At 37.4% G+C, this 13895-nt stretch overlaps 1 protein-coding gene across 1 annotated transcript in view; it reads left to right on the top strand.

Annotated features, from left to right (window-relative positions):
- Positions 1–999: 999 nt before the first annotated feature.
- Positions 1000–13895, top strand: part of LOC311090571 (rho guanine nucleotide exchange factor TIAM1-like) — an 88017-nt gene continuing 75121 nt past the window's right edge. Inside the window, exon 1 of the mRNA XM_084125919.1 lies at positions 1000–1100. The gene's annotated coding sequence lies outside the window, so the exon portion shown is untranslated. The remainder of the gene's footprint in view (positions 1101–13895) is intronic.

Raw genomic sequence — 13895 nt, 5'->3', positions numbered from 1 at the left:
ATGGTTTATTTTCCTGTCTTAATGGTTTATATTAACATGCTAAAAGGAACACGAGTAAAAGTTGTGATTATGTAAACTGACTTGTTCGTTTTTATTGTTTGTTTGTTTTTGTGCAAAGACTTTACGTGCAGTTTTGCAGTGATCTCAGTAGAGGGCGCCAGTTGTCAAGACTCAGACCTGACCACTGTCAGTCTGGTAAAGTGTTAAAATGTATTTCCCAACACACCTGTCAGTGAAAATTAAATATTAACTACATTTCAGTTATTAATTTGCATGGTGATTAAAATCACAATTGAAACATTCAGGTAATTGTGAAACGAAAAAGTTTACAGTTGAATCATTCCAGAAGATTTCAGTACATATATTTAATATTTCTCAATTTTATATAGATGTGGTTAATCTTATGTTATGAGTAAATATTTCACTTTAGTGCTGATAAAGATTTTAGCTCTTTAAATGGCAATAAAAACAATATTATATTAATCATATAGTATTAATAATATATTGTATATATAATAAAGTATTTATTATTATATTATTAATATTATTATCATATACCATTACTATTTCGTTGTTTTATTATTCTTATGTTTGTAAGTGTATAAAATATAAAACCCATAATTAATTAAATAATACTTACATTTTTTTTTACATCCATTGAGTAAGAATTATTGGTAACACTTCATTTTATAGTGTCATTGTTACATAATGTTAAATGGAAAATTACATGATGCAAATAACCCTAAACCAAACCCCAATCCTAACCCTATAGAAAGTACAGTTAATTATTATTACTTAGTACTTAAATGTATAATCACAGTGTAACTAAGACACCTTAAAATAAAGTGTAACCGAATTATTATTTCTTCTAGTATTAATTAAACACACACACAAACACACACACACGGTACCAACAAGTGTGTGCGCGCGCACCGGTAAGCTCTGGTGTTTGACGGTTACAGCGCGCGCGCTCCTCCCTTCAGCCGCGAGCTAAACACTAGAAGCGCGTGTGCTTGACAGGAGAGACGCGCTGGTTGCCATGATGTCTCGCATCACCGCCAGTCACCACACACACAGAATACCATACGGAATGATGACAGGTATGTACACATACTAATACAAATTTGTAAATGAATGGCATTATTTTGTGTGGAATTGCGTTGAGGCGACACAAACGCTGATGCGCGTGACTGCGGCATCACTGGAGACCGCACGTGCTGGCCGCGAAATGTTAATTGACTCGCTGTAATTGTGTTTATCTAGACTGCATGAATGCCCATAATAAATGTACAGAAAAGCCGCCTTTAGGTTGCTTTCAGTGATTCTCCTCTAACCGGTTTTGGTTCCCGCCCTGGTCAGCAATTTCTTACGGAAATTCTGTCATAATTTGAATTGAAAGCAACCCTAAACGGATCCTAATGGGAATTTCCAACATATCACAATAAGTAGGTATTTAAGACACTGTATCTCAGATGCCCTTGTGGAACATAACAAATTAAGAATCTTAAAACTTTCACTTTACCCAGTAACATCTTATTTGACCCTTTTGAGGATTCATAATTTCTCCATTATGGTTCCAACATTTGATAGAAATAAATAGGAATCCTTTACAAATTGCTTTAGAATGTTTCCCTGTATGGAGTATGTTCTGGGAACATTATGGTTTTAAGTCAAATGAACCTTAAACGAACCTTTACGAAACATTGTTTTTAATAGAGTTCTGACAACATTTGTTTTTGGTTCTGAAAAACAAAGCCTGAAATAACCTTTACAGAAGGTTTTTATTAGGTTGTCACACAAAAACCTACTTGCTGTGTTTTACGTTAATTTATACTTGTAAAAACGTTAGGAGTTGTTTCCCAAAAATAACCAGAACCATATGGTAACATTATAGGAACATTCTGTGTCCTGGATGGATTATGAGTTTTGTTTTCTGCAGTCAGTCATACAGATGCATTGGAGATGCATCAGATGTTTGTGCTCGTGTTATGAATTCATCTGCAGGATGTTCAGTCAATGCCAAGGGCATAAGCTCTCCCGTGACCCTGTCCTTACAGCCCAGAGCTCACTGTACTGCTGATTTTAAAACACAACCGTGACAATCCATCACTGCAAGTGTGTCATTGGAGGTTTTCCTCTAGAATAAACGTGGCTTCTCTTGGTGTGTGTGAAGGTCTGACCCCTGTTGTCTAGCATCTGGTGCATTGATGCTCAGAATATGTGCCACATGCTGACATGCACTAGATCGTCCCTCGTTAAATATGTATGTTTTTGGTGCATTTCAGTTAATTGATTAAATGCATAAACAATGCATACAATTATAGTAGAGATTCGATCTGTTATGACATTTCAGTCTTCAATAGCATGATGTTAGGGTGTTGTAGGTGGTTGTAAGGGCGTTGCTAAGGTCTTCTGGGTAGTTGCTAGGTGGTTGCTTTCTGCCAAGTCACAAAGCCAAGTCAGCAAGTTCTTTACTCGTTTAAGTCAAAAGACTCCAAACACAAATTCTGTGATATTCTGGTCTCTAAATATGGCTTCCTTCAATGGCAGCTTTACTTCTGTGTTATCTGATTATAATAGTGACGCTTGCATTAACTTACTTTCACTACTAGTAATATACTAGTGATATTGTCATGCAGGAGGATGAACTCAAGACAATATTTGGCCATTTTGAGATTGTCAGCATTGGCCAATAATATGTTCTTGCTTGGTTGAGAAGTGATAATTCCCAAAGACCTTAAAGGTGCAGTGAGTGATTTCTGAGAAACACTGTTGGTATTTGAAATCAACCCAAACACACACACCCCTCCCTTCATTGCTCCGCCCCCAGAATGCACGAAACATGCAGTGCAAGAGTGGTTGTGTCTTTATCATAGCAGGAGCGAAGCAAAATAAAGCTTTGCGAAAAAGAATGTGAAGATGATGAACGGACGACAAGGAGGAACAAAAAATGAACACAGTACAAGAGTTTGTTAGTCGCCAGAAGCTCCAGACAAACAATAACACTCAAACCTGTCCTGTACTAGAGCTAACATTACATGTCTTGGTTCTGTGAAACAGTAAAATTAATGTTACTCGTATGGAGCAGAAACAACTTTCAACCTTGCCGTTCATTTTCAGGCCTTCCTGCTTCAGTCTCTCCAGCGCTGGAAAGCTTTTCTAATATTAACGCGGGTCCTAAAGCTCTGGCCTGATCATAACTCTTCTTTTTCCAGTGATATTCTGACCTTTTCTCTTTTGTAATGTTTCTCAGCCATCTCTCTTATTACAGTCTTATTTAAATATCTCCCTCTTACTCGTTCACTCACCTCCCCAGTCATGATTGGACACGCCCCCTACTGCAGATTGGCTCACTCTCCTCCTCCATCTTGAGTGGACACGCCCCCTACTGCTCATTGGCTCACTCTCCTCCCCAATCATGAGTGGACACACCCCCTACTGCTCATTGGCTCACTCTCCTCCCCAATCATGAGTGGACACACCCCCTACTGCTCATTGGCTCACTCTCCTCCCCAATCATGATTGGACACGCCCCCTATTACTGATTGACTCACTCTCCTCTCCCATCATGAGTGGACACGCTAGGGCTGCTCGATTATGGAAAAAATCATAATCACGATTATTTTGGTCAGTATTGAAATCACGATTATGTAACACGATTATTTCAAATGACTTTGGGAACGTGTTGCATTTATTAAAAAGACACGGTAACACTTTACAATAATGTTAATTAGTTAACATTAGTTAATGTATTAACTAACATGAACTAACAATGTTGAAATACATTTGTTACAGTATTTATTAATCTTTTTTAATGCTAGTTAATAAAAATACAGCTGTTCATTGTTTGTTCATGTTAGTTTACAGTGCATTAACTAATGTTAACAAATACAACCTTTCATTTTAATAACGTATTAGTAAATGGTGAAATTAATATTAACTAAGATTAGCAAATGCTGTATTAGTATTGTTCATTATTAGTTAATCTTAACAAAGGTAGTTAACTAATGCTAATTAATGAACCTTATTGTAAAGTGTTACCAAAGACACCTTTCAACAATTCTTAAAAAATTGAAATTTGAACATTGATTGTACTTTTTGAAATATTAAAATAAATACTATATAACAGATAATACTTCAGTGAGTATTTTAATAATTCCCGCAGGTCTACCACTTATAATGCGGGAAATTCCCCCGCAAACATTGATTCACTTTAGCATGTAGATTGTATGAGTAGCCTAAATGAATCCACACAGATTATAAAATCAAATCAATAATTTTAAAACTTTCTCCAAGACGCAATTTCACAAACCGCGTGAGTGTTCAGCGGTGCTGCGTCTTCTCTCTCTGTGTCTCTCAAAATGCATTGGACAAGGCAAGCATCGAAACTACACTCGCGTTTAGGAGTCAGGACATGACAGAATTGTCACTTGCACAATCGGGCCAGCATTGCATCGTAACTAAAGTTGATCATTTTCACTTCTTTTTAAGTCTTATCAGTTTAAACATTCAAGCTGAGAGAGTTTATGGCATCGGGAGGGGCGGATCTGCTCGTGCGCGTGTCATTCAGAACACAAGACAAAATAAGAGCGTTCTTTCAAAACGGAACATGGCAAAATAATCGTTTTTACTCGATTATACTATTTTGGTGATCGTTGGGAGCAAAAATCGAAATCGAAAATCAATTAATTGCACAGCCCTAGGACACGCCCCCTACTGTTGATTGGCTCACTCTCTCTCCTCCCCCAATCATGAGTGGACACGCCCCCTACTACTGATTGGCTCACTCTCTCTCCTCCCCAATCATGAGTGGACACGCCCCCTACTACTGATGTGCTCACTCTCTCTCCTCCCCCATCATGAGTGGACACGCCCCCTGCTACTGATTGGCTCACTCTCTCTCCTCCCCCATCATGAGTGGACGCCCCCTGCTACTGATGTGCTCACTCTCTCTCCTCCCCCATCATGAGTGGACATGCCCCCTGCTACTGATTGGCTCACTCCCTCTCCTCCCCCATCATGAGTGGACACGCCCCCTGCTACTGATTGGCTCACTCTCTCTCCTCCCCCATCATGAGTGGACACGCCCCCTGCTACTGATTGGCTCACTCAATCTCCCCCATCATGAGTGGACACGCCTCCTGCTACTGATTAGCTCACTCTCTCTCCTCCCCCATCATGAGTGGACACGCCCCCTACTGCTCATTGGCTCACTCTCTCCTCCATCTTTTATGAGTGGACACGCCCCCTATTGCTGATTGGCTGCAAGTGTGTTGTGCTGCTCGGTCTGATCCATTTTCAAAAGCGTTTCTCATAAATCGCCTACTGTACCTTTAATCAGGGTAGATGCCATATTGAATTTTAAGCAGATGAAAACGAAGCTGTGTAAACGTCCTTGATCTCATAATGTCCAATACTCACAACATTCAGAACTGTTTTATGCAGTTTTTGTCTACTGAAAGACTTTTGGGAAGATGTTTCATCAGCCGAACAATCGTATTGTTGTTTAACAACAGTACAATCCTTTGAACATCCCCCACAGCCTAATTTTCATTCCTGTCAGAAACTAAATATGGCTCTAAGATCTATTGGGTCAGCTCCAAAATCCAGTGATTGACCAATATATCTGTATCAATGCAGAAAAGACAGTAAAAAATATACTCCATTAAAATGGACACAAAGTCCCAAGCAGGACATGAAACCCCAGAGCGTTTGAACAGTACATGAGGTCGGTGGAGAACAGAGAGTGTTTAGTTAAAGATCGTTCAGTTGTAGCTTGATGTGTCTCTAGGGTAGAAAGAGAACTCTCTCTCTCTCTCTCTCTCTCTCTCTCTCTCTCTCTCTCTCAGGTTCATTTCTGAGTTAAACAGGCTCTGCTCCACAGGAAATCTTTTTCCGACAGCCGATATGATCTCTGATGTTCTGAGAAGATTGAGAATGAGTGATGAAAAGCGTCGGAATGCATTGATATGCACCGATCAGCCATGCTAAAACAATCATCTCTATAATCAGTACTCATTTAGTATTAGCTCAAGACTCATGCATACTTTATTTTAAATGCTAAATGGCCTTTTACGTTTTTCACCTGTGCTTTAGGTAATTTGGAGTTTACAATCTTTTACATTTATGTCTGTCACCGTTGTCATGTTCCAGCCGTCGTGGATCTTCTTTATCTACACAATGTTTGCGTGGGCCTGTTGTGTGATTTGTGTTTTAATAGCAGGGGTGATTGTACAGATCTTGACGTTTGTTTTGTGCCGTGATGAAGCATGCCAAGTGTAAGGGCTTCAAATATGCATATTTTAAATCTTCCCGACGTGAATTATTCATATCATACCCACGTCCACAGAATTGTTCATTCACACCAGAAACGGCCCTGAATAATTGGAGCACTGTTTTTGCTGAGACAGTTGGTTTTGTGTTTGTTTATAATAAGAGCAGCGGGATTCACCCGCCGCAAACGTTGTTTCTGACTCCATGTCAAGAAAACTATTCTGAGGGAGTAGCGGGAATAATTCAGAGTTTAATCATACTTTTTTTTTTTGGTATTTACGTTCTGAATTAAGAGTGTTGTTGATATTTTTTTTGATTTTTGCTTCTGATTTATGACGTTCAACAAAGTCTTTAATCTCTTAAAAATGTTTAATCTCTGTATGGATACTAAGTTCTGTTGGTTTGTGATGTTCGCTAAGGATAGAATCATTATTATTATTGCTTAAAGTTATGGATTAGAGTGCTATTGCTTAGTTAAACGTGCGATTTTCCCTCTGGCAAAGAATAAAATGGCAGAAGAATCCAGTAAATTTGCATTAAAGGAGAAAGGAGACCAGAATATCTCAAAGACGTGAGGGTGGACTTGGTTCATTAAGTTTCCAAGTTACCACCTCAGCAACACCAAAAAAAACATGCTAGTAACTGCATAGCAACACTATAGCTTGGTGGTGGTGAGTTTTGCACGGGCAAACACCACTTACGTTTATTCAAGAAATTGTGGGGAAAAAATGTAGTTCTGTCAAGACAACTCTTGGAGAGTTTGGCATGGTAATGATTGAGTATGACCATGTTAATGTGTTTGGGTCTTGGCAGGATAGATCTGCTATGCTGCTGCTTTTATCACTGCTGCGGTTGATTAAGTTTTGCTACAAAACTTTCCACTGCCAATAAAAACAACATGCCGCCGCTGTACAAGCATGCATGAATTAAACCCTGTAGCAGATCTAGACAGGTGGAGCTAAGGAAGGTGGAGGGGTTTTGAATGTGCGCCACTATACATAGTTCCCACAGGCCAATTAATGTCACGTGACCTCCCCGGAGACGCCATCTTTGAGGGCAAAAGCTGCTGTGTTTACAATGTTTTACCATACTGTCTATGAGTTTTACAAGCAAATTTCGAATATTTCTTTCTATTTATAATGTTACGAAAATCATGAAGAGACAAAGTGACAGAGATTATAAAGAGACTCTATTAACACAAGATATAAAGAGGTACAATGCGAAAATTTCAGTCATAAATGGTGTGGATCCGTATGCGCTAGGAAGCACTGAGCACTGATTATGCAGCAGATACAGTATTATCATGTGTACCATTATCTGGTATTGGCTAGGAGTTTTAACACATGTGAGCAATTCCGAGCCTGGAAATATGTGCATGAATATGAATATACACGGTATGAAAATAAATAAAACTTGCGTGCAAATTAATTAATAATTTGCACGCAATTAATTAATGTAATGCGGAACTACTTTATACGCGGGTTCTTTAGGGACATAATCTGAGATTGCCATGCTGGAATGTGTGTGTGTGTGTGTGAGAGAGTGAGAGAGAGAGAGAGTCGCGGGCGCGATCGAACAGTGGAAACAATGTTGTTTTTGTATGTTTTTAATATCTCGTCATTTTGTACATACAGGACATAATTCAAACTGCAAAGTGTTAACTTATATTTGTGTACACTCGCAATAAAACACAACAAATTCTTGCGTGTTTTGAGGGAGTTTCTTTCCTGTTTATCCTCGCCAGCCATAACCTCCATCGTTGTTCTGACAAAAGCTTCGTCTTCTCACATTCATGAAGCCTAATGACGGGTATACTGTAAAATCCAAATTTACCTCCGGCACGATTTAAACATCCATTGACCCAGCAGGAGATCACCATTTTCACTTTTTATCACGAAATTAACTCGCTTCAGCTTCTTCTACTATTGTTCTGCCCACAGAAATGGCGCCGGGTCGGCAAATGCCCGTATGTTGTGACGTCATGTGGGAACTATGTATAGGCAAGTATTCGAATGCTGAGAAGCGAGCTCATTGGCTACCAATACAGCGGGAACCAATCAGCTGTGCCTTATAGAGAATGAAGCGATTGCAGTCATCTAGAGTTTCATTACAACTTTGTATTTGTGTGTTTAACTTTATCTTCATCAATCATTGTTGCCAGTGACTCATTTGTGGACTTGTGTTTGCTCAGGAAATTAAGCAATAATTTCTGAGGTTAAACACTGGCTTGAGTCCAGGCTTAAATTAATTTGAAATACTTGCAGCTTTGCATGGAGGGAGTCCAGACAACATGCCCACTTGTGTGAGATAAACAAACTGCTTAAGAATGATTTTGTTGCTTCAAATGGCTCTTTGTGCGTAACTCATCTTTATTGCTTTAATCACGGGCTTATGGCCAGAAATGTCTTGTGAGTGTTGTTTGCATCTTCTGTGGAGGACAAGAGATCACTTCTTCCTTCTCATACATATAATAATGTCTGCTTATTTGATAATGTCGGGTTGTTTTAACTAAATATACGTTGTGTAATCAGATTATCTGTGTTGGGTTTCCCATGCTTGGACATATGTCTGTCTCTCTGAGGATTGGTTTTGAACATGTCATGCAGTGCACAAAACCCAGCCCTGAAAGATTGTTATTGAATTATCTTAAGGCTCTCTGTCTCCACACTTATTTACTTATTTATCTGTGTGTCCTTCTTTTTTACAGCAGCAAAACCACATAAACAAGTGCAGAAATGTCTTTGGAAATGTTGTTGACCACTTAAGATTAGTGCTCATTAAGGGTTTTTTAGTAAAACTTATATTTTATTTATATTATATTTATATGAATATTTATAGTCTGATGTGACAGATCATCTTTTCAATAAAAATCAAAATTAAATTATGTATGTGAATTGTAAGTGTTATTTTAAGTGTTGTTATAAGTAGTCACCTTTTCCAAACTGTTTTTAATAACGTTTCTTTCAGTAGTTCATATTAATTATTAAAAATATAATTAGGCCTATATAAATGTAATTAATATATTATTATATATATATATTTTTACATATTTTTGAGCTATTAAATCTTAAAATACTGTAAGATGTATAATATGATTGTCATATATTATTGATATTGTATTGAATATATTAATTTAATATTATAAATATACTTAAGTAACAATATATTTTTTGAATATTTTTTTAGTTACTACATCTTAAAAATGTCACAAAATATGTAATATATTTATATTATACTGAATGTTAACTTTTATTAAAAATATAAATAATATATTATTATATATATTTTTAGTTCTTAGAAAATATATGTGTATATATATACACACACATATATAATATGTTTAATTGTCAAAACTGATGTGGTAGTTCACAGAATGAAGATGATGAAGATCAAATGGTAACTTTCTTTAATAAACACGAAGGTAACGCAGCCTAGATGAAGGCACAGAGAATGACACATAAACTTCTCGCACTACAGACGAGAGCTGACAATGAACTGAATGAGATGGAGTATAAATACACAGGGAACTTAAAGACAGACAGCTGAACGTAATCAGTAAACGAGGAGTTAATTAAGACTAAACTGAACTGAAGCACATGAAACAAACACACAGGAATGCAAATGACACAAAACACAACATAATACTCACATTAATACATTAAATACATAAATGCAGTTCTTTTAATCAACCAATGCGATAATCAAAAAATGAAGGTGCTCTGATCAGGATTTTTTTGGGCCGATCTCCAATAACTGCAGTATTGGCCGATATCGATGACCATAACGATCACCAAAATAAATAATAATGCATGATAATGAAGCATTTTTTTTTTTTTGTATCATCTGATCGGCTCTTCATGCAGCCTTTATAGTGACCACCAACCAATCAAACTATATAAAAAGATTATCAGCCGATCAATCAGAGCACACTTACAAAAAAATATAGTCTGATATATCGGTCAGTCACTACTAAAACCGCCTCCACTTCACCTTCTTCTCGTCGTGAGTCTGCTTTTCTGGTTTGTGAGCTGTTATTCTGGACGATGTGAACCGTGTGGAGTTGGACTCTCACCAGTCCTCATGGCTCGTTGGTTTGTCCTAGATACTTGGGGCTTAAGATGACCCACTTAGATGCTTTTACTCATTGTGTTTCTGTCTGTGCAGCAACACAACACGTGAAATATGTATTACAATACACCTGCGCTCATATTTCACTGACTCGTAATGGTTGCATATACAGCAGGCTTTAGTTTACCGTGAATGTGAAACTCCACCTGATTGGCTGCGCTCACTGCACTTGCACCTCTGATTGGTTCTGAATCTGATCTGTTTTCAATTGGTTTGATTGATGTTTTGAAGCATTCATCTCCATGCACTCTAGTCCAGGAGAGGACAGATGTGAAGTTAGCTTTGCATAATTGACCATGCATCTTTATTTTAGCCAGTAATGGATGCTGGGAAGGAGAAGGACGGCTGCTGAGCCAGAGACACGCACGTCTGCACATGCGGGGTCTCGGATTCACATGGATGGGTTCTAATCCTGATAAATATGAAGGATGAATCGTCTGGAGGGGTGACTCCAGCTCATGGCTCTGACACTGGGAATGACTCAGCATTCCCAGCCTCCATTACAACGGCACTACGGCTGATGGGGAAGCTGAAAGTGGGTCTGTAAGCCCAGACGTTCAGAGTAAACTTATAAACCAGGGCCATCCATCAATGCTGTTAATTATGCAGGAGATAAATGATCCTTGTAACTTTAGCATGACAGAGGACAGCTGCCGAGGAGAAATGTCACGGTGTAGCTATGAGCTTAGCATATCCAGCCTTATCTGAGATCTGATACATGAGTAAATACACAAGCACACGTTATTGTCAGCTTGATGTGACTGTGTTTCAGATCGCAGATGCTCCCATTGAAATTAAACTCTCATTGTTCTTGGTGTGAACTGGCTATAACTGGAATTATTTTGCTTGGAGAATTAAAAGGGCTTGGGTCTGTCAATTTTTTTTTCTTAAAGAAATTATGCTTTTATTCTGCATCGATGCATTAAATAGATGAGATTGTACTGTTTTTTATTATTTATAAAAGAATCCTGAAAAAAATTAATCAGTTTCCACAAAAATATGAAGCAGTACAACTGTTTTCAACATTGATAATTATATAATTATATTAATAATTCTTCTTAAGCAGCAAATCATCATATTATACTGATTTCTGAAGGATCATGTGACACTGAAGTCTGGAGGAATGATGCTGAAAATTCAGCTTTGATCACAGGAATAAATTACATTTTACAATATATTCACATAGAAAATACCTATATCAAATTGTAATAATATTTCACAATTTTACTACTTTTAATGTATTTATATCAAATAAATGCAGCCTTAGGGAGCTTTTTTTGAAAAGCTTTATAAAATGTCTTACCAACCCCAAACTTATTAATTAATTTAATTAGTTTAACAAAAAAAAAAAAATAACAAAAAAAAACAACAAAAAAAAAAACAAAAAAAAAAATATATATATATATATATATATATATATATATAAAAAAAAACAGAAAATGCTCAAAAACTGTAAAGATTTCACAGGCAGTGAAATAATTATATTTGAATTTCATAATTAAAATGAATAAGATTTATATTTATATTTTGCTGTTTTAGTATGCCATGAATTATGTCAGATGTAAGTCACAGGGACACACATGAAGAACACAAACAGGAGTTTCCTGAGAATAACCCTGATGCGTTCACATAGTTTTATCTTTTTATACATTGCACAGATTTTTCCTCTACAATCAGCACATTAACAATTGTTCATTTGAGGGAATGAGTGATTTTGCTAAATCAGCTGTCGTTGTGCGTGTGTTTTCTGGATGGCCTGAGCGGAAGGACATTGCCTGTCCCTCAGTTCAACCCTGGCCATGTTCACACTTAATAAAAATAAAGCACAAGATTGTCAGTGGGCTTGTGATAAGCATTTGGCACAAATGTGTAAATGCATCATTGCTTTTATGGGACAGTTTGATTTGCCCTTTTCCTTGCAAAACAAAGACGCTTATTAATTTTATAATACTATATTCAAGGAATAATTCATCCAAAAATCTGTTATCTTCTCCATGTAACACAAAATATTTGGAGGAATAGTGTTAAAATGTGGAGGTAGTTGGGAGTGAACATGTCTTCAAAAAGACCACTTCAAAAACATCCAGTTTTGGCATGGGTCAACTGTTCCTTTTAAAACACACAAATGTCGTCCCAGAGCCTCAACAGACATGCAAGACCTCAAAACCACTCATCAGAACAAGTTCGCCTTTGTCCCGCCACACTGCGGAGTAATTAGTGTGCAGTAATGCAGCCCAAAGTCACGTGACCCGCAGGAACGCCCCCCCCTGCCCTGGAGATAATCAAATGTGTGCAATCATGATTATGGCAGAAGATCAGCCCGCCTCACGCCAACATATCCTCGTAACTGAGCGTTTACATGACATGTTCTGGCTGGTTTGCATTCATAGCGACAGACTCGTTTGATGTATATTGGAGAGAAGGAGAAGAAAGAGATGAGATGGAGTCTGCTGGGGATCTTCACTAATGATCTCCAGTGTGCTCCGGCCAATCCCTTTCATCTGGTCCGTATTACTGATCCTGACTCTTTGTTGTTTCAGATCGAGCCTAGCAGGACTTTAATAAATATTTCTTTTTCTTCTTAAGCCTTGAACTGAGGTAGGTGCACGTCTTCTACTCCATGCTCATGTGCCAGAGCTGGAAAGAGGGAAGATCAGATCCTACTAAGCCAACATGCCTGGTATTTATTAGGGATTTGCTCTAGAATCTTGTATATTGAAGGTACATATTCAGCAGCTGATGTTTCCCTAATATAAGAGTCCTACAGGTTCAGTCCAGGGTTTCTGGAACATCCGAGTCATCCTTTCAATCTTTTCAGACTCTCAGCCAATCCAGGGACCACCTGATATAAAAAATCTTTTTTTTTTTTCATGATATTCGTTGTATAATGTTAACGAACATCGCTATTCTAAATGGGTGGGTAAAAAGCATTATATTTACATAAATGTACACACTACCATTCAATGGTTTAGGGTTGGTGGGGTTGTTTTTGAAATAAGTCTCTTATACTCACCAAGACTGCATTTATTTGATCAAAAATACAGTAAAAACAGTAATATTGTGAAATGTTATCATTACAATTTGGAATTACTGTTTTCTATTTGAATATATTTTAAAATGTAATTTATTCCTGTGATCAAAGCTGAATTTTCAGCATCGTTACTCCAGTCTTCAGTGTCACATGATCTTTCAGAAATCATTCTTCATCCAAAATTGAATACTTCCTTACTATATTGTATGTGAAAAACTGTACACCAAAAGAGTAGTATGTACAATTACATAGTATTTGACAAACAGTAGGCGAAAAGTTGGATGACCTTCTACTTCTGCCGAAATTCTGAAGCGCAACAACTATAGTTAGGACAAAAACTATGAAAAGACACCTTTTATTTTGTGTCCCGGCGGATCATGTGTAATATGATGATTTCCTGCACTAGAAAAATTCTCAGTATTGAAATCAGTTGTGCTAGTTAATATTTTGTCATTTTTTTCAT

Source organism: Abramis brama, assembly GCF_963993115.1.
Source record: "Abramis brama genome assembly, chromosome: 10".
NCBI classification, from domain to species: domain Eukaryota; kingdom Metazoa; phylum Chordata; class Actinopteri; order Cypriniformes; family Leuciscidae; genus Abramis; species Abramis brama.
This window is presented reverse-complemented; position numbering and strand designations above follow the sequence as displayed.